Source organism: Rutidosis leptorrhynchoides, chromosome 2, assembly GCF_046630445.1.
Source record: "Rutidosis leptorrhynchoides isolate AG116_Rl617_1_P2 chromosome 2, CSIRO_AGI_Rlap_v1, whole genome shotgun sequence".
Taxonomy (NCBI): domain Eukaryota; kingdom Viridiplantae; phylum Streptophyta; class Magnoliopsida; order Asterales; family Asteraceae; genus Rutidosis; species Rutidosis leptorrhynchoides.
In genome coordinates, this window is record NC_092334.1 from 519,993,368 (window position 1) to 520,017,098 (window position 23,731).

The 23,731-nt window shown below is 31.7% G+C and overlaps 1 pseudogene; it reads right to left on the reverse strand.

Annotated features, from left to right (window-relative positions):
* The window catches only part of LOC139889564 (uncharacterized), a 141,016-nt pseudogene extending 126,883 nt beyond the window's left edge, over positions 1 to 14,133 (reverse strand).
* Positions 14,134 to 23,731: the final 9,598 nt, after the last annotated feature.

The window sequence follows — 23,731 nt, forward strand, 5'->3', positions numbered from 1 at the left end:
CCGTTTTAGGACAAAGGATTGAAAAACGATTTCAACCTATATATTATGCTAGTAAGACGTTACAAGGAGCACAAATGAACTATACAACTACTGAAAAAGAACTCCTTGCTATTGTCTTTGCTTTTGACAAATTTCGATCATATCTCGTTCTAGCAAAAACGGTGGTCTATACCGACCATTCTGCTCTTAGATACCTATTTTCGAAACAAGATGCTAAACCAAGATTAATCCGTTGGATCTTACTCTTACAAGAGTTTGATATTGAAATCCGAGATAAAAGAGGAGCAGAAAATCTCGCCGCTGATCATCTTTCTCGTCTTGAAAATCCCGAAGAAGTTCTAAATGAATCGGCCATACAAGACAACTTTCCTGATGAATATCTATTGAAGATAGATTATAATGAAATCCCATGGTTTGCAGACTATGCAAACTACTTAGTTTGTGGATTCCTTGAAAAAGGATTATCGTACCAAAAACGAAAGAAATTCTTCAGTGATATAAAACACTATTTTTGGGAAGATCCACATCTGTTTAAAAGTTGTCCCGATGGAATAATACGCCGATGTGTATTTGAAGATGAAGCTAGTAAAATATTAAACCATTGTCACACAGGACCAACAGGAGGGCATTATGGGCCTCAACTAACAGCAAGAAAAGTTTATGATGCTGGATTCTATTGGCCTACAATTTACAAAGACACACACCTTCTTTGCAAATCCTGTGATGCTTGTCAAAGGGCCGGAAAAATAAGTCAACGTGATGAAATGGCACAAAATGTCATCCAAGTATGTGAAGTATTTGACATTTGGGGTATTGACTTTATGGGTCCATTTCCAAAATCTCATAATAATCTATATATACTCGTAGCCATTGATTATGTATCTAAATGGGCAGAAGCACAAGCTCTCCCAACTAACGATGCACGAGTTGTAGTCAATTTTTTAAAACGTCTTTTTGCAAGGTTTGGAACACCGAAAGCTTTAATAAGTGATCGGGGTACTTATTTCTGTAATAATCAACTTGAGAAAGTTCTTAAAAGATATGGAGTAACTCATAAAATCTCCACCGCATATCATCCACAAACAAGTGGACAAGTTAAAAATACCAACCGAGCTTTAAAACGTATTCTAGAGAAAACCGTAGGATCAAATCCGAAGGAATGGTCCATTAAATTGGAGGATGCACTCTGGGCTTTTAGAACAGCCTACAAAACTCCAATTGGAACCACACCTTTTAGACTTGTTTATGGAAAAGCATGTCATCTTCCAGTAGAAATTGAACACAAAGCATTTTGTGCTTTGAAGACATGTAATCTTGATTTACATGAAGCCGGACGTCTACGATTAAGTCAACTAAACGAATTAGAAGAATTAAGACATGAAGCATACGAAAATTCATTAATCTATAAAGAGAGAACGAAGAAATGGCATGATAAAAGAATCAGAAGTTCAAAAGAATTTAAAGAAGGAGACAGAGTTCTTCTTTTCAATTCACGATTCAAGCTATTTCCTGGAAAATTGAAATCAAGATGGTCTGGACCATTCATAGTCAAAAGAGTTTTCCCATACGGAACAATAGAATTGTTAAATTCAAATGGGATTGAATTTAAAGTTAATGGTCACAGAGTTAAACACTACATAGATAGTCCGATGGAAGTCGACAACGAAGTTAATCATAATTTCGACACCACAGCTAACTAAGTATGGGGAGAATCAAGTCTTTAAAGGATAATATGTACTTCTGTTAGAGTTAGATTGTCTGTTTTCGTGTAGTTCTCGAAAATGGAACCCGAATGGTCTTTCCCTAGCAGACCCTAAAGAACTAGTCTTCTCCCCCCATTCTGAATTTTTATTTTTTTTAGGAAATGAAGACTGCCTGTGAACTAAACCATGGTCTAATGCTACACGCTTTGATCACTAAACGTAATAATGACACACTTCCGAGTGAAATAGTATCAGTAATCAGAGAAAGAATGGACGGAGTTAGAAAAGAATCCAGATGCGAAGATAATAAGTTACAATTTGGTAAAGGAAAATCAAAATCCGCAGCAAAAAGAAGAGCACGACACCTAGAAAGATGTCATAAATGCGGAAAATGGTCACATGGAGGTAAATGTTCAAATAATCAAACCTATTCAAATACCGAATTTGTTACTTTATGCAGAGACGGACCGTTCATATGTTTAGAAGAAAAGACACTGAATGCTCGAGGTTACGCCTATGTAGCTATGGAAAACCAATTAAACCGACTATCTTATGAATGGGATAGATCATATAACTAAGAATACTATCTCACAGGTAAGTCTGTACAGTCTTTATTTTTATTTTTATTTTTAACCTTTTGATAATAAGCACTAAATTGTTCGCTATAAAGTATTAAATTGGTATTGAATAAAATTAGGTTTGGCGACCGAAATTATTGATATCATTCAAAAATTTATTACATCACTGCGAAATTTAACGTTTATTCTTAAGGTATAAATATCTTTAATCAATCAACCCAAAATATTTCAAAAATTCATCATGAGTTAAATTAGGTCTTGGAACCGAAATTACTTTACCGAAAAAAGGGGCGCATATTTTTGATAATATTTGATTGATTAAAGTGGGATAAAAAGCGAAAAAAGATTTTTAATTTTATTTTTACCATGTTTTTAAAATTAATATTTAAATCTTAAATTAATATTGTAAACTTTGTAAAAACAATATATTTAAAATTGTAAATATTTGAAAAATTAATATAAGTTTGGTGTGAATTTATAATATGAATTTTTAAATTAAGTTTGGTGTGAATTTTTAATTTTTAAAATATGAATTTTTAATTTTATGCATTTCAAATTTTAAAGTTTGGTGTGAATTTTTAATATTAATTTTTAATTTTATATTTAAATTGTGTGAATTTAAAAACAAAAATTTACTTTATCTCATTAAGTTAAAAATATGATTTTTAAAATTCTTCGTAAGTTGAAGACTAGGTCCTTGAACCGAAATTGCTTTACCCGAGGGAGGGACGAGAACTTTTATTATCATTATTTTTTTAAACTTATTTAATTAAAGTATGCCAAAAACATTAAAAAACCCAAAAATCTTAGCTTTTAAAACAATCGCTACAAAAAGACAAATTTTAAAATTTTGTCGAAGGACGGACTAGGACATCGATCCGAAACGACTTCGTCCTAAATAACAAGGGAAACAAAATTTTAAAATTAATTACTTAATTGTTTTAATTAGTATAAGATGTTAAAAAAAAATAAAAAAAAAATAACAAACTCCGCGACTCGCGGAGTTTGAATGTTTAAACCCCGCGACTCGCGGGAGGACCAAAATACAGAAAAAAAAAATATAAACGCAGAACTGATCAGTCCACACCACAAAAACAGAAAACACTGCGAAAATACTCCAAAAAAACACGCAAAAACACCCCCAAAATCACAATTTTTAACCGTTAATCATCAAATCTTTTACTAAAATCATGTTGAGAAGGATGCTATCAAGGAATTACTCAAGAAAAACGGTAAATTTCTGCACCTAAACACCATTTAATCCGAAAATTAGTGTTCTTGAGCAATTTTTTCCCCAATTTGATTTTGATGCTTTTAGTGTAATTATGCTTAAATTGTTTATGTACTATGCTTGTATAACCTAGATTGATGCTATTTAACATGATTAGAAGCCTTAAACTTCAAATTTTGAGTAATCTAGGGTTTGTGTTCTTGAGCAAATTTGGGGCTTTTTGATATAAACAGGTTATGGCCGATTTTTGTCATGAATTGTTGTTAAATTAAGTAGTGTAACATGTTTAGGTAGGTAAATGATCCAAACTTTGAGCCTAAACATGATTTTGAGAATTAAAGTGGACTTTTTCAAGTCTAAAATTCATGAACTTGATTTTTGAGAGATAATGCCATTTGAAACTTGTTTAATTGCTTGTAATGATTATTTTGACATGTTATTTGAGTTGAATGCTTATGAACTTGGCGAACATTTTCGTATATGGTTATTTGAAAAATTGTAGATTTGATAAAAATGTGAAAATGAGCTTAAGTTTGATATAAATTGATCATGTCATTGTAATTATTTTGATTGATGATTTTGCTGACACTAATGCATATTTGGATGCACAAAAATTGTGTTTGATGTGTTTTGCAGACTGAAAGGGGTGAATCTTCATCCCAAGCTCGCAATGCTCCTGCTGAGAATGCGGAACAACAGGAGGTGGATAGCTACTACAAGCAAGATATACCTCATCCAGTCATGACATTTTCTGATATGCACTTGGAAGATTTGCACCCGAACCTGAGATTTGACAGACTTTGGATAGATTATCCAAAATACCAAAGGGGTTTGCATACTCTTCATTCTAAAGTTGTTGAGGTACCTAGGGTCATAGAATGGGGACCATTAGAAGCTGTAGAATTGGCCGGGCCAATTAGGAAATTACTTGCACAGAGGTATGGTAATTCTACTTTTATTGACTGGGTACGTTTATTCACCATGCGTAGACCTGTATATAAAGTATGGTGTGAAGAATTGTTGTGTAGTATAGAATTAAATGATCGGGTAGCTAGTTTAACCGATCGATCTTTTATTAGATTTTTGTTAGGAGGTTCGATGCGCCACATGTCTTTACTAGACATGGCTCAGGCTTTACGTATATATACGCCTGAGGAGTTAGCATCTGCCGATTGTAGAGGGTTGATACTAAATGGTAGAAAGATAGATGAAAATTTTGATACACATGGTGTATGGAGTCAATTGACAAGCCATCACCGATTCAAAGGGGGAAATTACTCTTATTTGGATATAGATAGAGCTGAATTAAGAGTGATTCATAGGTTTTTAGCTAATTCGATTACACAAAGAGGTAAGAACAAGGAAAAGGTAAATGAACAGGATTTGTTTTATCATATGTGTATTCGAGACCCACAAAGCGCTGTAAGTATACCTTATTGTGTGGGTTATTATTTATCAGCTATGGTTAGGGGGATGAGACCGCATAGCATAATAGGAGGTGGTATTTTTATTACTTTGATTGCTGAATATCTCGGTGTGGATATAAGTCGGGGGGGATTATTAGTCGAAGAACCAGAACCCCGCGATACAATAGGTTTAAATGTATACCATGGTGCGAAAGTTTTGAAGAGGCGAAATAACGCCGCAGTACAATACCATGGTAGACATCCACAGGTTGAGAGAAACCAACAGCAAGGTAATGTAGGAGGGGGAAATGAAATGCAAGAAATGCAAAGGTTTATAGCTTCACAGGAGTACGAAAATGCTAGACAGAGAGCATTTGAAGATTGGCAAGTTCATCAAAACCAAATCATAGCTCATTTCCGACATATAGGTAGAAACTATATTCCTACTCCAAAACCCATATTCCCTCCCTGGTCTATAGAGATGCAACCACCGTATCCTACGTATAACCCTGCCGAAGTATTTTATAGCACCTATGGTTATGCATGGAACCCCTATTGGTATCAGTATCATCCCTAGTCTACTTAGTTTTATTTATTTTGTAATTTGTAATGTTGATACGTTTAATACTTATGTTAATATTGTAATAGTTTTTATAATTTTCTAACTTTTATTCTTAGATTTTAATAATTTTTGAATGTGGGGTAATATACCAAACTTCAAAAATATGTATATATGTTTGCAGTTTATCTTATGTACACAACAGGGTAAAACAACGCATTTTCAAAGACTGGCATTAAGTTCAGCAAAAGCAACTAATTTTGACGACAAGATGCAAAATATATGTGAAATAACAACAAGACGGAATGAACAAATGATGTGCACCATTTATCATTCAGCAAACAAACACCAATATATTTGGAAACTTTGGTAAAATTTAATCATTTTCACACAACTCACCCTCAATAATTTAAATTGTTACTGATTTCTTACAAATGAGGGCATTGCAAGATCTTAAGTGTGAGAAGGGGTTAAATTCTTTCGGATTTTAAAATTTTTATCTTAAACACTTGGTTACCATTAGAAATACTAGTAAAGTAGTAGTTGTATTAGAATCTAGTGCTCTCTGATAATAAAGAACAGCCCTAGTCTTATATACTGACTACCCAATTCTAGTAAAATTTTTCAAAATTTTCAATTAAATGAACTCAAAATCATGTTTATACATATTTATGAACGATAAAACTAGGTTTTAACACCGAAATTATTGTTACCTCAGAAAGAACATAAATTGAGAAACAAACCAAAATGTTAAAATTCATTTAAAATGGAATAGAGGACAATAAAAAGGAAAATAAAAGCCAAGTGTGGGAAAATTCTCCAAGTTATTCAAAACATATATCACATATTTGTGTACAAATAACTGAAAATACTTTTGCTTTGGACTAAATTAAAAAGTTTTACCTGATTTACTGTAAGAAAGATGGATCTACACGATGAATCAATTCCATCATTAAAAGGAAGTAAAGTCTTCCGAAAAAGACACGCGCTTCTTGATTTAAGTCAGGAAGTTGTCGTCCAGACCAGCTGTAGGTTGACGAAAATTCTAGAAAAGTCATCACTAAAATCAGCAGGAAATCCACGGACCTCAGCATTAAACAGGGTCGCCAATTGGTCAGATTTATCCTAACCATGAGAAGGATTTATCTCGTAAAATGGGGGGGCACCATGCAAATTAGCTGGATAAGACTAATGAATCGGATCCCCAGAAAGGATAATCTCCTTAAAAGATCAAAAATCAGCTTTTAAGCTTGATATTACTCAATCCTTGAGATTGACCTTAAAGATTGAGAATTACAAACTCATGGAATTCAATGATATCTAAACTCGAGCTTGAACGAGAAAATATTTTGATCAAAATTACAAACCGATTTGTTTTCTGAAAACCCTATTTTCAATGCGTTCATTACCATTGAATGTAAAATCCTAGGAATTCACCTGGAATTCATTAGGTCACCTGAACCAAATCGGGTGTCAACCGTAAGAACGGTGGTTGCATAGTGGTCAAAGACAGGACCTTGTGCCAGACCGAAAAATTATAAGGGTGAGCTTTACTATTGCTCCTACCAAGGATAGTAATTGCGTCCGACACGTTATAGACCATAATTAAAAGCATGTCAGGGGACATTGCCTTAACAGTTGCTTGTTCAACGCTTTCCTTTACAACCGGACGGTAGTTTACCGAAAGGTAATATACGGGACAAGTAAACTGGATGTGTTGCTTTCCAAATACAAGGTTAGCAAGTGGGTGACACAAAACCATAAGTTTTGAGCTAAAATTTTCAAATCTGAAACCCACCAAACCCACAAAAATATTTTGCAAACACCGGTGAAGGGTTATTCTGGAAAACTTATCTAAGGTAAAAACTAGATTTAATTTTCAAAAGGTCAAATATTTTCATAAAGATCCAATTTCCTTAATGGATCTAAATTTTTATAGTCATGTGGGACTGTAAACCATATCGTTATTACCATTATTTATACCGCCGTATAGAAATCACTGATGTACAAAGTGTGAAGAATAAAGAAGTGATTCTAGTATTTCAAGACGATATTGCTTGAGGACAAGCAACGCTTAAGTGTGGGAATATTTGATAATGCTAAAAACGAACATATATTTCATAGCATTATTCCTCAAGAAAGACAAGCTTTTAGTTGCAATTGTTCTATTTACAAGTGATATTCGTTTAAATAATAAAAGGTGAAGACAAAAGACAGATTCGACGAATTGAAGACACAAACAACCAAAAATCTCAAAAGTACAAAAGACAATCAAAGAGGTTCCAATTATTGATAAGAAACGTCTCGAAATTACAAGAGTACAAGATTCAAAACGCAAAGTACAAGATATTAAATTGTACGCAAGGACGTTCGAAAATCCGGAACCGGGACCAGAGTCAACTCTCAACGCTCGACACAACGGACTAAAAATTACAAGTCAACTATGCACATAAATATAATATAATATTTAAATAATTCTTATAATTATTTATATATTATATAAACAAAATAAACCGTCAGCAAGAAAGACTCCAAAATGGAGTGAGCTGTATTTACAAACTCCGCGACTCGCGGAGTTTGAAGGCAAAAAGGGCCGCGAGTCGCGGAGTATACCTGAACTCAATTCCCTATAAAGCCAACCGAATTCTGATCATTTTTCATAACATATATCCATCCTCTCTATATCTATACGTAAATATTTATATTTATATTTTAATTTTAATTTTAATTTTAATTTTAATTTTAATTTTAATTTTAATAATAATAATAAGGGTATGTTAGCGAATATTGTAAGGGTGTAAGTCGAAATTCTGTCCGTGTAACGCTACGCTATTTTTAATCATTGTAAGTTATGTTCAACCTTTTTAATTTAATGTCTCGTAGCTAAGTTATTATTATGCTTATTTAATCCGAAGTAATCATGATGTTGGGCTAATTACTAAAATTGGGTAATTGGGCTTTGTACCATAATTAGGGTTTGGACAAAAGAACGACACTTGTGGAAATTAGACTATGGGCTATTAATGGGCTTTATATTTGTTTAACTAAATGATAGTTTGTTAATGTTAATATAAAGATTTACAATTGGGCATCCCTATAAATTACCATATACACTCAATCGGACACGATGGGCGGGGTATTTATATGTACGAATAATCGTTCATTTAACCGGACACGGGAATGGATTAATAGCCACTAGAATAATTAAAACAAGGGTGAAATTATGTACAAGGACACTTAATATAATTGATAACAAAATATTAAAACCTTGGGTTACACTCAGTCGACATCCTGGTGTAATTATTAAACAAAGTATTAAAATCTTGTTACAGTTTAAGTCCCCAATTAGTTGGAATATTTAACTTCGGGTATAAGAATAATTTGACGAGGACACTCGCACTTTATATTTATGACTGATGGACTGTTATGGACAAAAACCAGACGGACATATTAAATAATCCAGGACAAAGGAAAATTAACCCATGGGCATAAAACTAAAATCAACACGTCAAACATCATGATTACGGAAGTTTAAATAAGCATAATTCTTTTATTTCATATTTAATTTCCTTTATTTTATATTTAATTGCACTTCTAATTATCGCATTTTTATTGTTATTGTATTTAATTGCACTTTTAATTATCGTACTTTTTAATTATCGCAAGTTTATTTTATCGCACTTTTATTATTCGCAATTTCATTATCGTTATTTACTTTACGCTTTAATTTAAGTCTTGTATTTATTTTTAATATTTTACATTTGGTTTTAACTGCGGCTAAAGTTTTAAAATCGACAAACCGGTCATTAAACGGTAAAAACCCCCCTTTATAATAATAATATTACTTATATATATATTTGTATTTTTATAAAAGTAAACTAATATAGCGTTAAGCTTTGTTTAAAGATTTTCCCTGTGGAACGAACCGGACTTACTAAAAACTACACTACTGTACGATTAGGTACACTGCCTATAAGTGTTGTAGCAAGGTTTAAGTATATCCATTCTCTAAATAAATAAATATCTTGTGTAAAATTGTATCATATTTAATAGTATTTCTTGTAAAATTTAATAGCTATTTTATATACACCTCGCGACACATCAAGTATTTTTGGCGCCGCTGCCGGGGATTCGCTTAAAAGCCGGAAGCGCAACGCTAATATAAAAAAAAAAGATTTTTAGTTTACTTTTATTAAAATTCGTTTTTATAAAAATACGTTTTAAATATTCAAAAATATAAAAAGAAAAACAAAAATATAAATATTTTTAGGAGTTTGATAAATATTTAAGTTTTATAAAGTTTCTTTAGCTTGTAAAAATATAAGTTTTATTTAATTTATTTTATAAATATATTTTATAAATATAAAAAACCGAAAAAAAAAAATTTATAAATCTATTTTTAAGATATTTTTAAAATTATAAAGTAGTTCTATTTTTATTTAAGTTTTTAAATATAAGTTTTTATTATACAAATATTTTGATATAAACAGAAAATATAAAAACAGAAAATAATAAATAAAAAAAACACGTCAAATTTTGAACTCTACCAGAGTTGAATTTTGAAACCCCGCGACTCGCGGGGTTTGCAGCTTCGAGTACCGCGACTCGCGGAGCCGTCTGACACAGCTGACCATGAGCCCTAATCTGCATTTAATACGGGGTATTTATTATTATTATTAACTTTAAAACCTAATTAGGTTATTTATATTAAATTAATTAATTTAGTTTTATTTATTATTTGTATTATTTAGTTTAATTAGTTTATTTAAAGTTTAAAATTAATAGTTTTAATCAATAAATAATATAAAAATAATATTTTTATAAAAATTGTATTTTTTTACAACTTTTTGTATATTTTTATATTTTGTCCCTTTTTAATTGTTTTAGCGTAATATTTGTATTTTTCGCTCATATTTAGTTTTAAACTTAGTTTTTGCCATAGTTATTTTTATTTCTAGATTTTTAGGCTTTGCCGTAGAATTCCTTAAGTGCTTTTTCTTTAAACTAAGATTTAGGTACTTTAGAATTTTGCGACGCCTTTTTAAGTTTTAGTTTCTTTTTAAGTTATTTCCATTTGGGATTTAGTTTTTCCTGTAAGCTTTCATATTTTTAGACGACTTTTTCCTATGTATCAATTATCATTCCAATTAGTAATCTCAATTTGCGATTATAATTTTAAGTTAGTTGTAGTAATAAGGTTAGGTTAGTCAAGTGTTTTTAAGTTTTATAAGTTTCTTTTATTTTTCCGTCACCTTTTATTTTTCAACCATTTTTCTTTTTCGACCTTTTTCCGACGAACTCTTTTTTTTTCTTATTTCTCGCTATTCTAGTTTTAGGACATAGATTTTTATTCTACTTCTTATCTAAATTTCTTAAAATTACGAAAATTTATTTTAAGTGGTTAAATTGATAGACATCAAAATTTTCTGGTTCGTAGTAATAGTTGGATTTGTACGTGGACCGGGTTATTGGAGCCAAACAGTCCTCAATTATATTGAGACCAAACGAATCCTGCCCCTCTGCTGCATCTTTTGGCTATTCGAAACGTGGACAAAATCAGAAAAGTCTATTGATTGGATAACTTATTATAATTTTTCTTTCCTTTTTAAAACTAATAGGATATTCAGTGAATGCACCGAGCAAGACGTTCACCACCTTTTGTACGTTCACCACCTGTAACTAGATCAAGACATTTAGCAAATATTACCACCGTTGATTTTTCTTTAGAATCGTCATCCAGTCGACCAAGTACTCCAGTTCAAATTTCCGATAATCCATTTTTTGAACCCGACCTCACAATTGAGAATCCGGAGAATATTCAGGAACGATTCGTAGATCCTGAACCACTAAACTTTAAAACGTATTTTTATAAAAATGAATTTTAATAAAAGTAAAGTAAAAATCTTTTTTTTTATATTAGCGTTGCGCTTCCGGCTTTTAAGCGAATCCCCGGCAGCGGCGCCAAAAATACTTGATGTGTCGCGAGGTGTATATAAAATAGCTATTAAATTTTATAAGAAATACTATTAAATATGATACAATTTTACACAAGATATTTATTTATTTAGAGAATAGATATACTTAAACCTTGCTACAACACTTATAGGCAGTGTACCTAATCGTACAGTAGTGTAGTTTTTAGTAAGTCCGGTTCGTTCCACAGGGAAAATCTTTAAACAAAGCTTAACGCTATATTAGTTTACTTTTATAAAAATACAAATATATATATAAGTAATATTATTATTATAAAGGGGGGTTTTTACCGTTTAATGACCGGTTTGTCGATTTTAAAACTTTAGTCGCAGTTAAAACCAAATGTAAAATATTAAAAATAAATACAAGACTTAAATTAAAGCGTAAAGTAAATAACGATAATGAAATTGCGAATAATAAAAGTGCGATAAAATAAACTTGCGATAATTAAAAAGTACGATAATTAAAAGTGCAATTAAATACAATAACAATAAAAATGCGATAATTAGAAGTGCAATTAAATATAAAATAAAGGAAATTAAATATGAAATAAAAGAATTATGCTTATTTAAACTTCCGTAATCATGATGTTTGACGTGTTGATTTTAGTTTTATGCCCATGGGTTAATTGTCCTTTGTCCTGGATTATTTAATATGTCCGTCTGGTTTTTGTCCATAACAGTCCATCAGTCATAAATATAAAGTGCGAGTGTCCTCGTCAAATTATTCTTATACCCGAAGTTAAATATTTCAACTAATTGGGTACTTAAACTGTAACAAGATTTTAATACTTTGTTTAATAATTACACCAGGATGTCGACTGAGTGTAACCCAAGGTTTTAATATTTTGTTATCAATTATACCAAGTGTCCTTGTACATAATTTCACCCCTGTTTTAATTATTCTAGTGGCTATTAATCCATTCCCGTGTCCGGTTAAATGAACGATTATTCGTACATATAAATACCCCGCCCATCGTGTCCGATTGAGTGTATATGGTAATTTATAGGGACGCCCAATTGTAAATCTTTATATTAACATTAACAAAATATCATTTAGTTAAACAAATATAAAGCCCATTAATAGCCCATAGTCTAATTTCCACAAGTGTCGTTCTTTTGTCCAAACCTCAATTATGGTACAAAGCCCAATTACCCAATTTTAGTAATTAGCCCAACATCATGATTACTTCGGATTAAATAAGCATAATAATAACTTAGCTACGAGACATTAAATTAAAAAGGTTGAACATAACTTACAATGATTAAAAATAGCGTAGCGTTACACGGACAGAATTTCGACTTACACCCTTACAATATTCGCTAACATACCCTTATTATTAGGATTAAAATTAAAATTAAAATTAAAATTAAAATATAAATATAAATATAAATATTTACGTATAGATATAGAGAGGATGGATATATGTTATGAAAAATGATCAGAATTCGGTTGGCTTTATAGGGAATTGAGTTCAGGTATACTCCGCGACTCGCGGCCCTTTTTGCCTTCAAACTCCGCGAGTCGCAGAGTTTGTAAATACAGCTCACTCCATTTTGGAGTCTTTCTTGCCGACGGTTTATTTTATTTATATAATATATAAATAATTATAAGAATTATTTAAATATTATATTATATTTATGTGCATAGTTGACTTGTAATTTTTAGTCCGTTGCGTCGAGCGTTGAGAGTTGACTCTGGTCCCGGTTCCGGATTTTCGAACGTCCTTGCGTACAATTTAATATCTTGTACTTTGCGTTTTGAATCTTGTACTCTTGTAATTTCGAGACGTTTCTTATCAATAATTGGAACCTCTTTGATTGTCTTTTGTACTTTTGAGCTTTTTGGTCGTTTGTGTCTTCAATTCGTCGAATCTGTCTTTTGTCTTCATCTTTTATTATTTAAACGAATATCACTTGTAAATAGAACAATTGCAACTAAAAGCTTGTCTTTCTTGAGGAATAATGCTATGAAATATATGTTCGTTTTTAGCATTATCAGTCCCCATATCTATTTAACCCAAATTACTTCTGTTTCCAATTTTCATCTTCTTTATCATTATTATCATTTTGATTATCATACTCATCATCGTCATACTAGGACTATCATCATTAACGTACATCTCATCATCCTTGTTATTTCACCATCGCCTTTTATCATTATCACGAATAATATTTACCATCATCTCGTGTACGTTTTATTATTATCATTCGATTATGCTTTAACAACACCATTATCATCATCATCATGGTTATCATTTCATGTATCATTTACCCTCACCATCATCTTCTATCTCGCCATCACCATCTATACGCGTAATCATCATCATCATCTCATCATAATCATACTCACCTCCGTATCATTATCATACATAATCACCATCGAAATAGCATGTATCATTATCAACATATTCAACATATAATCATATCAATATCAACTCATATGGCCTGCAATTTCTTCGGCCCATAAGCAGTTCCCAGGCCCCAACAGAAACAATAAAAATTTCGGCCCAATGAATTTAAAATACGATCCAATTTATATACGGCAGCCTCTTTTCTTTTTATTTTTTTTATAGACAATTGGGGCTATGGTTGGTAAATGTTTGCCATAAAAGAATTCTATAAAAGCAGCACTAGTTCGATTATAACTGGAACAAACCACTCTCTTCATTATTCTCGGCCATTATAATAACAAGCATCATCATCTTCATTACTTTTCGGGTGATACTGAAATTTAAAGGTTGTGGTAGCAACCATATAATGACATCGAAAATATAATAACGAGGGGTGACTATAAAATGATGGGTTTGGTCTTGAGTCTTTGGGTTTCAACAAAACTAAAACAAAAATATCGATTAGCAGCTGAAATGTTACTTCGAACAGAAATAAAAAAAATGGGTTCGAGCTTGTTGTATCAAGGTTTTCAAGTGAGGTTCTTTTATGGAAGGTGATGGATTGGTGTTTCAGTTATAATCGGACAGGAAACAGAAATACAAACAGCAGCACAACTAGGATTGTAGGTGACAGTTGTGGGGTTCGATTGGTGGTTTGCAATTCGTCTAAGTAGTCCCCGATAGTGTCTTGTTCGCGTGGCTTCACACCTTCAAAGCTTTTGAGTTTGTTGAGGTAAGTTCGAGTGGTTTGTTCATCGAGTGAGAAGATGGTGATGTGTTTGCGTAAGATGTTGGTCGAACAAATAAGCAAGTAGTTGGATGGTTGTGGTGATGATGCAAGGTGGCGGTTTTGTAGTGATGGAGATCGATGGTGCTGGCTTCAAGGTGGCGGATGATAGGGTGGTGGCGTGTTGATGTTGATCGAATAGCAAACATAAATGGCAATAAGGAAAATGAGTCTGTTTGTGGCGGGTTTAATGGTGAACGAACCATGGTGTCGTGTAGATGGTGGTTCGATCAACAAAACGAGGATATATCGGTTGGCTTGTAAGTAAATGAGATTTGATGGTTAAGGGTGATAGTTTCGGGTTGTGATGGGAATTGAATAAGAAGAAGTATACATGTTTTTAGTTTTTATTGGACATCATTTAGCAACAATGAAGCTTCATTTCTTGTTTTGCAGAAAGAAGGAAATAATAATAAAGATAGTGGGATGGTCTACAAGTACGTATGCAAATATATATATATATATATATATATATATATATATATATATATATATATATATATATATATATATATATATATATATATATATATATATATATATATATATATATATATATATGGAGATAGATGGGTTCATTTTGTGGCACAAGTGGAAGAAAGAAAATCAATAATCAATAATCAATCAATAATTAATATATAAACCTAAAACGTGGGATTCAAAGAAAACAGTTCAGCAGCCCTTTCCTTTGGCTCTTTCTACCGACGATTTTCATGGGCTATTATTTAGTACTCCGTTATTACACAGTGGCAGATAAAAATGTTCTGAAAAATCCCATATTTTTAAATTAACTATATTTATTTATTTTGGTCATTATGATATAAAATTCAGTAATTAATTTAATAAATAAATATTACATCAACTGTCCCTCTCATTTATGGGTAAAATATAAAAAGTGTTAAAATCAAATAATTAGATCCTAAATATACTTTTAATAAGCCTATAATTTATATGACTCATTTTCGGATCACCTTTTATTTTAAAATCATATAAGTTAGTTTTTAACTTGATTAATAACCATCAAGATGATAAACGAGTACTACAAGCGTTTATTAAATAAATTCTAAATTATATATAATCAATGTACTTTTCATATATATTGATAGATTTATAGTGATGTCATGTATTATTTTATTTACACAAATAAACTAACTCATATAAGTTTCTATTTCAAATTAAAATATATATATATATATATATATATATATATATATATATATATATATATATATATATATATATATATATATATATAATTACATTTATATTTAAATATGTGTGTATCTATTTACAAAAATAGTCGTTCGTGAATCATCGAGAACAGTCGAAGGTCAATTGAATATATGAACATCGTTTCAAAATTTTCTAGACTCAACATTACATACTTTGTTTATCGTGTCGAAAACATATAAAGATTAAGTTTACATTTGGTCGGAAATTCCCGGGTCGTCACAGTACCTACCCGTTAAAGAAATTTCGTCCCGAAATTTGAGTGAGGTGGTCATGGCTAACAATAAAAATGTTTTCATGATGAATATGGGTTGATAAATAGAGTTTTATCATTATCGATTTAATATAGATAAAACGATTCAATTATATGAAGAGTACAAGTGAAGCTGTCACAAAAGAGTAAGATGATTAAATGCAGGTTTGACTTAACCGGTGATGTAGTCACGGTGGATTTTAGAAAATAAGGTGCGTCTTGACCTTTGAAGTTGTCTTGGTTGAATTCCGGAATTCAAGGGATTTAAAGAAAATATTCTAAATCTAAAAGATTTGATTCTTCGGTGAATCAGGAAATTAGGATTTTCTAATTAAATGTGGAGATCTGCCTTGATTTCACTATCAAATATTTCACTATAAATTAACTTCTTCCATTTCGTATCTTTTACCATACCTATACTAAATTTCCAAATTCAAAAAAAAAAAAAAAATTTGTGAAAATGCTTAATCCAGTTCTAATTCTTGTCCTCACCCTTACTATCGTAACAATCATTCTCCTTTTCCAACTTCCACCAGAGGAATCTTCTTACTTCTACTTTGCCCTTGGGGTTATAGTGCTTTTAATTCTCCCATGTCTTTATGTGGCGATAAGCATTGATATACACGGTTTGTAATTTATGGGTTGTTATCGAGCTTTATATTCTTCCTTATATTTCAATGTTCTTATTTCTGTTCCCTATAAACACTTTCATCCACAGTTAATTCTCCCTCCTATTTGCTGCGATTTATACTCCAATTTCTATTTCGGAGCTTTGTCCCTCCGTTTCTTCTTCTTGCGATTAAACATCTCTTGTAATGGTCCAGAATTCGCAGATATAAGTTTTAGAATGAACATTATTGATGTTCTAAGAAGGGAATGGTAATAGCACGACCTTGATTTGTTAAATTACCAGAATACCCTGCGAAAAATAGGACTATCAAGAAAAACATGTTCTTGATATGTTTATAGATTTAGACAGAATGTAAGAGTTATGTAACATGGCACATGATGACGTTATGATCTGTGAATCATCACATTCCATTTAGAAACTTAGCATGACTTACTGTAATATAATCACGTTGATCAAGTGTCATTATATTATACTAACTCATGCTTCAGCTCCCAACACTACTTCAAAATCATTCATAGTTTGAACTCGAAGGTTTATAAAATATAGAAACTAACAGTTTCTTATATGATGTAACACTGATAGCGTGAAGAGGTAAATGATTTCAGATAAGAATATCTTCAGATATATCGATGATATTTAAAATAAAGGTACGATGATATCTTAGAATTTTTGAATCAAGTTGTGATGAAGAAATTTATTCACGAGGATTTAGAGCGATTAAGGAGTAAAATATTCGCTAAAGATTTCATCAGAAACAGAATCATCAAGATTATTATGTACAAGTTTAGTCCTTGTGATTTGTCCACGGCTTTCTTCATAGTTTCGCATAATCTGCTTTTTAGTACTAAATTTTCTTTTGAGCGTTTCCAACCTTCCATTCCTTTTTATCATCAAACTTTTGACTGTTAAGGCAGTCTTCAGTTTTTACTGCCTCATCAGCTTTTTCAAAGGTTCGGAGTATTGATACGTAGACTGGGTGCTTTTTAGAAATTTCTGTATGTAAGATCATAATTCTAAGAGATAAATGTTATATGTATACATATAACTGTTGATGTAGACATGCTGTGAGATTTCAAAATACTGATTGCTAATTTCCGATGATTCGTATGGCAATTCTCGTTTCAAGATGCAAATGAGTAAATGATGGGGTTTTGATAAATATGAAGATTTTTCAAAAAGTCAAAGATCAGTGAAGTTGTCGATAAGTTTATTGCTAATGTGGTAGAATATGAAAGGTTCCCCAGTAACGATGGCGAAAGGGGAAACGTATATATCAAGGTTATAATAAGGCTATTTTGACTGAAGAGTCGATGTTGACTTGATGGAGCTGCGACAAAACTTGCTACCTTGAAAAGGGATTGTAAAGTTATTTTGGGTAATAATAACGCTAAAGAAAATTGCATAGCTATGTGTTAAACGTTTACTTAGTTTCCGAGAGTTTTTCAAGTGCATAACTATATGCCTCAATCTTTTCTTCCGTAGATGAAGTGCGGTTGGTTCCTCCTCTCGATTGAGGTGCTTTCAAAATCATGAAAGGTTTGAACGCAGAATGTAATCGTGAAGATACAAATGAGGTTTAAGATGAAATCAAGTGGAAAACTTGAAGAATTGTTTAGTTTCATATGTTATAATCAATATTTTAATTCATTTTAATTGTCCAATGTTGGTCCTCAGTTGATAGTCCACAGTTAGCAATTCAATAATTCGTATATAGTTTAATATATAATATTCAAATTAAATAATACGTATCGTGACCCGTGTACATGTCTCAGACTCGATCACAACTCAAAGTATATATATTATTGTAGAATCAACCTCAACCCTGTATAGCGAACTCAAGCATTACAGCATATAGAGTGTCTATGGTTATTCCAAATAATATATATACATGCGTCGATATGATATGTCAAAACTTTGTATACGTGTCCCGATATTTGAAGTGCGTAAAATAAATAACAGAAATTAAATGACGATAAATAAAATTGCGAGAATGTAAATTGCGATAATTAAATTGCGATAAATAAAATGTAATCGGTTATCTAGGAACAGTTAGCGTAGATTCTTAACAAAATTCTTCTCATAGTTAAATTGTTTGTTTGTAACAAAATTTTATTTTGTCCAATGTTTTCTTCATTATGCCACTTGTTGGATTTTGATAAGTCAAAATCCAATTTGAATGAAAATGGTTACTCTGTGGTGAACGGATTTGTATAGCTGTGTATATGAGTAGGATAGTAAATGACCGTTGAATCAGATTCGAAGAATGTACAGTGTAACTTATTAATGTAAAATCTAAATATTCCTCGGGTATTACCTACCCGTTAAAATATTTTCATCATTTACAGTTTGTACAAAAAAATTTCAATAACAATCGTTATGAAAATATATTTGCATATATATTTTCTTCAGATGTAATCATGGATTTAATGAGTTAATATGATATTAATCTCATTTGCTTTTCGGTTTGGGCTAGAATAAGTAATCTCTAAAACTTTTAGGAACCACATATTCTTCACAAAATATTAATGAAGTTATGGATCAATACTTCATCGTTCATTGTTATTGGTACTTCTTGGTATCTATGGTGCGTACGATGTTGATGGTTCTTGTGTAATAAGTATAGTTTGTAAATCACGCACCATTCTTGTCAGGGTTTCTATCCTACCCTCTATCATTTCTATCCACCCACTCATCTGATTCGATAGATCTTGATTATCAATTCGAAGTTCCCTAACTTCTTCTAATATTCCCCTTTGATTGGTATTCAGAAGTAGAGGTTGAATATTTTCTGAGATTGCAGTAATATGACCTTCGAGGGGGAATATTTTGGTAAGAAGGGTGAAAACTGTAACGACCCGGATTTTTCCGATCGTTTTATACATAAAAGATTAATATTTACATAAATTAAGCATTACCAACATGATAAGCAATCTAAAATGTTGAGACTTATATTTTTGAAAAGAGTTTTACACAACGTTTGACCATCCAACTTGACCGATGATATCACGAACTATATAACATACGATAATTATACGTTTGTGTATATATATATATTTATATATATTTAGGGGGATGATTCTCACACACACTTTTTTGATCCTCACACACCTATTTTAACCTTTTACTCTTCTAATAAAACTCAATTGGTGTGTGAGGATCAAAAAAGTGTGTGTGAGAATCATCCCCCTTATATTTAACATGATCTAAGGATGGTTTAACATCTCATTGTATAATAATAACAATGAGTTATAAGTATACTTTGAAACTACTAACTTAAGTTTTCAAAATGATAACTATATGTAACGTTCTTGGATATATATATTTATAACCTAAAATGCTTATACATGTATCGTATATATAATGTATTCAATCACTTTTTAAGGACTTAAATACATAAAATAATATAAGTATATTCACAAAAGATAGCTATAATTGAATTCTCGTTCCATTTTCTCAAGATTTCTATACGTATATCAAGGGTATATGACGTCGTATCATACCCAGCTTCTATACGTATTTACTATTGGTATATACACATCACATCAACATCCAAATCGGCCATGTTATTACCCTAGATAAGAGGTAATTAGGAATTGGAAGTTAGCTTGACTAATTCCATAAAAATACAACATGAATTTTTGTTCTTGTTCCCCTCATAATCTCGCCACATACATACAAAAATACACATGCTCATTTTCATTTTTCTTCACTAGATCACTAACTCTAAAACACACTCTTTTAAGGAATGAAAACCCTTAAACACTCCAGCAAATATTCATCATGAACTAATTCCAAAAACAACACTTAAACATCATAAGAAAATCTTTCCAAGAACACTTCAAAAATCCTTCCAAGAACACAAGTTTACTTCCAACCTTTTGATCCAACTCCACCACTCTTTAGGTACTAGGATTTTACTCATCTTTTACAGCAACTTTTTCCAAGTAACTTGAGGTAGTAACCTTGTTCATAATTTTATTCGATTCATATTTATATAGCTATCTTATTTTGTGATATAAAATTTTAACAACAAGAACATAGTTTGAATGATTTCAAACTTGTTCGCAAACTAAATAGATCCTTCTAACTTAACTTTTAAAACAAAATCGGGTATCCGAAGCTAGTTTAGCTACGAAATTAATTAGAGTAAAACTAAACTAATCATATCTTTGCTAATTAATATGATATTTTATATATATTTACTTATGATTTGATTTTATATATTTCAGGACCACCCGTAAACAACACGAGAAGATTAATCATAAGACCTCATAATTGTACGCAACACGTCATTTGACAACACGGTACTTTATGTACGCAACACGTCACTTGACAACATGGTACCATGGGTCGAGATTAATTCTGATCAATACGAATATGATGGGGTCTTTGTTTATTTTATTGAGCAACTAATTGTGGACCACTAATATCGGACTGCTAACTACGGACTAAGAAAATATTAAAAGTATTGTATATATATATATATATATATATATATATATATATATATATATATATATATATATATATATATATATAATTATTACTTGAAAAGAAAATATGTTGATATATTATATATATGGTTAGGTTTGTGATATCAATCGGAGACCAAGTCGTGTTATATATCTTCAAGGCAAAAGTGAGTATATAGTCCCACTTTTAAACTCTAAATATTTCGGGATGAGAATACATGCATTTTATGATTTACGTTATGGACACAAGTGATTAAAAATATATATTCTACGTTGAGTTGTACCACTGGCATACTTCCCTTTAACTTGGTAACTACTATTTACATGCGGTATTGTAAACGCGAATCCTGTTGATAGATCTATCGGGCCTGACAACCCCAACCGGACTGGACGACCAGTATTCAACGGTTGCACAGTACTTCATTTCGGTGACTACACTTGGTACGGTGTAGTAATATTTCATAATAAATGGAATATGCAACGTTGATTAAATGTTAAGTATGGTTATCAAGTGCTCAACAACTTAGAATATTTTTTATTAAAACGTTTATACATGAAATCTTGTGGTCTATATTTATAACGCTGCCGGCATTAAACCTATATCTCACCAACTTTATGTTGACGTTTTAAGCATGTTTATTCTCAGGTGATAACTAAAAGCTTCCGCTGCAACATGTTGAATTTAAGCAAGATCTTGAGTATGCATATTTGTGTCAAAAATAAAAATGCATATCGGAGGATTTGTAATGTAAAATATGTTGGAAGTCGTATTGTTATTATCACATGTAAAGTTTGTAAGTCTAAGATTATCGCAAAACGATAATCATTATTAAGTTGTTTAAACCTTGTATTTGTAATAGAAGCTATGGTTTGTATTGTAAAAACGAATGCAGTTTTTGAAAAATGTCGCATATAGAGGTCAATACCTCGCAATGAAATCATATATTATTGTATTCGTCCTTACGGTTAAGGTCGGGTTTTGACATGTGGTATCAGAGCGTTGGTCTTAGAGAACCAAAAAATTTGCATTAGTGTGTCTTATCGAGTTTGTTAGGATGCATTAGTGAGTCTGGACTTTGACCGTGTTTGATTTAGAAAACTATTGCTTATCCTTGTTGGTTAAAAATTAATATGTAAATATTATGTGATACTAACATGCTAGTTGTTATGTGATAGATGTCTAGCTTAGAACTTGTTATCACATTCAGCGACTCCGAACCAGAATCTTCAGATGGTGTTCCAGTCATTAACCTGTCCGATGATGAAAACGACACCTTTGGGGAAGACTCACAAGTTCCGGATGAATCAATTGAAGAGGAACCGGAAGGTGATTCTGAGGAGGAAGAAATACAGGAAATTACGAAAGACAAGTTCGAACGAGGAAAGAAACGAAAGGCTACTGAATTGGAAAATCCAAATCCCGAGTTTAGTAAGGATGTTGTGGCACCAACTCCACCAGATACTTCCACACCTATTACTGCTATTCCTATTAGTTCTATCCCGGCATCCAGTTCTTCAGCCCCTCAACCAAAACGCAAGGAGACAACCAGGATAACCTTTAAGCGATTCCTTTGAACACAAACGCTTTGGGTTAAATGATACGCTGTTGTTTTAAACCATGGAATCATATAACGTTTTGTATAATATTACTAGTGTGGTTTGCTTAATGTTTGATGTAAGATAAGCATATGTAAAATAGTGAAGTGTGAAATGCAATGATTTTCCATGGTTGAGTATTATTTGGGTGATAGTAATTGATTTTCGTACTATGCTATTAAGTATGAACTTTAACGGGTAGGTTCTACCCTAGGTATAATTATAAAACGCTAATAAGAAGAAAAGGCTTTTATAATAATAACTGGTTCATATTATTAATAAGCTACGATGTACTGTAAATACATACTACATCTATAATATTCCATGTGAATAATTATTTTTTTTCCATTTTTATTGAAGATTATGGCGCGATTGAACCGAATGACGGAACAAGAAATCCAGGAACTCATCAATCAGCGAGTGAACGACAGAATGTTATGGGTCGAGGCTGCAAGAGGTGCTGCAGTTAACCGAAAACCTCGTGTGGGATGCACTTACAAAACTTTTCAAGGTTGCTAGCCCTCATCATTCAGTGGAACAGAAGGACCGGTCGGTTTAACCCGGTGGATCGAAAAGATTGAGTCTGTGTTTAAAATCAGTGGTTGTATTGAGAAGGACATGACCAAGTATGCATCGTGCACCTTACAAGATAGTGCACTCACATGGTGGAAAAACTATGTGAAGGCCGTAGGAGGAGATGTAGCTTATGATACTCCCTGGGAAGAATTCAAAACAATGCTAATCAACGAGTATTGTCCAAGGAACGAGGTTAGGAAGTTGGAAGCTGAATTACGAAGCCTGAAAGTTGTTGGTACTGAACTCACCAACTACAATCAGCGATTCATGGAATTAGCTTTGCTATGTCCCGAATTGGTACCAATCGAAGAACGGAAGATAGAACTGTACAAAGATGGTTTACC